This window comes from Pinus tabuliformis, chromosome 4_2 (genome assembly GCF_031772625.1).
Source record: "Pinus tabuliformis cultivar Carrire ecotype Pingquan chromosome 4_2, CPIR1, whole genome shotgun sequence".
In the NCBI taxonomy this organism is placed as follows: Eukaryota; Viridiplantae; Streptophyta; class Pinopsida; order Pinales; family Pinaceae; genus Pinus; species Pinus tabuliformis.
In genome coordinates, this window is record NC_142304.1 from 1,006,179,733 (window position 1) to 1,006,184,351 (window position 4,619).

Here is a 4,619-nt window from a genome sequence, read left to right on the forward strand (position 1 = left end):
TTCTTTTAAAGTAGGCATTTCAGGATATTTCATTGTCTAAATATAATTTCAACGGGTAACCAATGTATGGTCCTAGGCAATAGGGGAGAAGGAAAGAACAAAGGAGTTCAGAAAAGAAATCAAGGTAATAATAATAATAAAAAAATTGAAAATATAAAGTTTAGAAAAGAAATCAACGTAATAATAATAATAAAAAAATCGAAAATATAAAGTAAAAATGAATTAGAGTAGCTTCATACTTAAATTTTAAATTTTAATGTGAAAATAAAATATTTATTTTTTTTCGAAATTATTTTATAAATTAAAATAGTTATTTTTAAAGTATTTTTTTCCATTTTTAAAATTTTAATATATATTGTTTATATAGCATTATTGTTTAGGGAAGTATGATGAATAATAGTTAATTATTTATTTGTAATAAAATTTGTTAGAATCTAATTTCTTACTATTGGAAATTTTGTTGGGAAGTAATTTGTATAGTTTTTAGATTTTTTTTGATATATTACTCTTGATCTATTTTTTATTGTTACTTATTAGTAAATATTTCATAATGTATTATTAGAAAACAATCTCATTAAGGATTATTTATTGATTGACCAACAAAAAAACTATAATGGTTTGAGACATGTTATTTCTTTTTTGGTCATAAAAAGGGGAGTTGTCTATAATGCGACTTTTTGGAGATTTCGGTGATGGAATCCGGCGGAAGAAATTGAGGTTAAATCTTGATTTGTTGCAGTTAAAATGGTTTTTTAACTGCATATTTGGATTCATCACCCTGAAAAACCCCTAGGACGCTTTCATTGTGAAGAAACTAGCTATCAAACTTGCGATTCCAATAAATTCCTGCTGGATTTCGACCGGAAAAACCCGCCGGAAAGGCTTTCAAAAAGTCGCGTTATAGACAACTGGATAGTTCCCAATTCTCATTCACTTTCCATGAGGATAAATTCTCTCTACTAATCTCAATATTTAATTTTATTTGCAACTTTCATAATATGATTGAAAACTATTTTTGAAAAATATTAATTTTTGAATAATAAAATTTTTAATTTTGATCTTCTAAAATTTATTAAAAAGTTTTTTTAAGTAATAGTAAGATGGATACTTATCTATCTGAACCTTTTATCTTGACTGAGGTCCCTGTAATCTCCATGTATAATAATCATTATATCATCTTAATATAATCATATGTTGCTTTTTTTTCTCTGAAAAAAAATGGATACTTCCAAATTTTTCCTCATATTAAATCCAAATTCAAACTTCGTAAGTACACTTAAATCTACACATATTTCAAAACTTCCTAAATAGCTACGTCCGTTTTAGTTTCCGATGCAAACAACTTGCATTGCATTTTCTAACCTAAAATATTTAAATCTATATTGTAATGGAGTGGAATGTAATAATCCGATGCAAACCATTTGCATTCCATTTTCTGACATAAAAATATTTATATCTATATTGTAATGTAGTGGAATATAAACTGACTTTATTATACCTCTAGAGTTGTCACCTGTCATTCAGAGTGACTTCATAAGTTGGTAAAATTAACTTATCTAAAAATTAATTTAGCCACACGGCTAACTTATTAGCCAACCCGATCATTCAAAAGGCAGTCTGGACATAATAATACAACACTGACTCAGGATTTAGCAGGAACTCCAGTCACAAAGGCAACGGATTAGCCAACCGGAATATTCAAAAGGCAGGAACTCCTAGTGCCGTGGGATTCAGTGCGAGGTTTATTATTGACGCGGTGTTTGGTTTACGGTAAGTAAGTTAATAAATGGGTTCTTTTTGGAAGTTACAAATTTGTTGATCTATATCTAGAAAAAGTTGTTTTCTTGAAGTTATAAATTTTTCGAGTATTTTTGGAAATCCTGTTTAATTCCGTAAAAAAATCGATTTCTATATGTAGAAAATTATTCGAGACATGAGTACTCCAGCTAAGAGCGATAGGAATGGGCATCCAAAAGTCAAGGGCAGGATGCGTGCCTGCCTGCCTGCCTGCAAGAGTTCACCCAGTAAACACTACGTACGAACAAATATGAACACATCACGCGGACCATTTGCTATTTATGGTGGAGCTGCAGAGAGACCATTACATCAAACATGCTCCTTCCTACTGCATTCCTCTTTGTATAATTTTCCAGTTTCTTTTACCCATATCTTCACTTGCCCTTCTACTCATCCAGGGCTGCTTCAGTATATAAATCTCTATTGAGTATACGTCGTTCCGATCCACGTATCATCCCTAATTCTTCATTCCTCCTGAATTTTGCGATTGCATCCGAGTTGTAGGGGCGTTTTTCAAGGTCGGAGAATATGTCCGGCAGTGGTGTGGCCGTCCCCGTGCAGGCGGCTCGTTGTAATTTGCTCAAGGTTAGCCAATGTCATATACTCATTGTGTATGTATTTGGCTGGAGCCACATGCTGTAGTTGGGATTGATCGGTGATTGTGTATATGTTTTTAAGTCGACTGTGTTATTGTTAGATTGTTTAACGGGTTTTGAGATCTACTTGCTCTTTTTCTTCCCACATATCCAAATTTCATCACTTTTGTTTTTGATTGAAATCTAAACATTTGAGGATTACAAGGGTAAATATTTGTGTATGGATTAAGCTGCCTGTTGTCATAACGTTAAAGTCGTATATATATTGCAGGTGGGCGGCAATGACAGTTGGGATCTGGGTTTAAGATTGGGCAAATGCGACAGTCACGAGAGCTCCATTAATTCAAGCGAGCCGGAATCTACGTGGACAGCTGTCTGCAGAAAGAAGGCGATGAGAGGTGATTCGACAAGATCGGACAACGAGGAGGCCGGGAGTGTGATCGAGGACGACTCAAACTCGTTACCTGCGCCTGTTGGCAACTCGGTTTGCTCTAATTCTTCTTCATTTGTGGGTCAGACGGAGCTGGAAAGAATGGGGAGCGGAATCAGCGCCGTCTCTTCCGAGAAAACCCATATGCCATCGGTGCAGGGTGAGAAGAATTACAGCCAGAAGCTGCCGTCGTCACAGTACAAGGGCGTAGTGCTGCAGCCAAACGGGCGGTGGGGGGCGCAGATATATGAGGAGCACAAGCGAGTCTGGCTAGGGACATTTAATCGTGAAGAAGACGCCGCCAGAGCCTACGATAGGGCCACCATAAAGTTTCGAGGCCCCGAAGCCATGACCAATTTCAACTTCGCCCACAGCCACACGGAGGCGGTCTTTTTGCGTGGACACTCCAAGTACGAGATCGTGGACATGCTCAGGAAGCACACCTACGACGAAGAATTGGACCAAAATAAGAGTACTTCCCACATAAATCCTGAGGTTGCCCGCTCGAATCCCTTGGAGCCCCGCGAACACCTGTTCGACAAGACCGTGACGCCCAGCGACGTCGGGAAGTTGAACCGCCTTGTCATCCCGAAGCAGCACGCCGAGAAATATTTACCACTCGACGTGGGGTCTGGCGGGAGCAAGGGTAAAGGTGTCCTGCTAAGTTTCGAGGACGGCACCGACAAAATATGGCGGTTCCGCTATTCTTACTGGAACAGCAGCCAGAGTTACGTGCTTACCAAGGGCTGGAGCCGCTATGTCAAAGAAAAACGCCTCCAAGCGGGCGACATCGTTACCTTCGAGCGGAGCTCCAGTTCGGGTCACCTCTTCATCACCTTTCGCCACCGGCCCTGCAGTTTCCTCCCCCCGGCCGCAGCGCCGCCGGTCCCCAAACGCTGTCCCCTGTCCGTTGACAACTTCGCCGTGGCCGGCCATCCGCAGTGGGTGCAGCTTTTCTACGCGGCGCCGCCGCTCATGAACGCCGTTGCTCAACGTTCGATTCCGGCCCGCGCCAGACACGATTCTCTCACCTTGAATGATTCGAAGGCGCTCGAGCCGACTGCGTCAGATGACGGGAATCCATCGTCGCTGGTCTTCGTGAATCTCGACAGGGCTTTTCCGTCCACAGACGGTGATTCTCTTTCTTCTTCTTCGGTCCGGCTATTTGGAGTAAACCTAAAGCGGTCGCAGACAAATCTTTTCCCGGGCAGTGGAATCGAGGAAGACGGCCGTGGAAATACAAAGAAGCGGAAGCCGGCAGCGGCAACATTGCCGGAGTAATTTCACAGCCGGAATATACCGTGTGACGGCCAGGGTTGTATTAATTAAAAATTGTAATATTACAGGAGTGGAATTGTAATTTCGCCTGGGATGAAATTCTCAGGATGCCTTCAATTTGATCGTCTATGCACATTTTAATTTGGGGTTATTAAATGAATTTTCATTTTTAGTTCTGAGAACAATTTAATAAAATCCAAAATCCATAATTGCCCCATTTTTAAACTTCAGTTGTCCGTTCCTTTCACGTTCTTAACTCGCTGTCAACCTCCTTGCGATGAGCAACTTTCCTTTAAAAAAATTAACCATATTCTTAAAAGTGCAAAGATTAGCAATTGCCCGAGAGATGTAAAATGACAGAGATAGCATTGTTAATTTGAAAAAGTTGTACTTTGGTTTTCATCATCAAACAAACAATGAATGATATATTAAATTGTTATTGGATCTGTAGATTTGACATGTTTTGAGATAATTGTATATATATTATGTGTTGTGATGAACAAAAGTAGAACATTAGC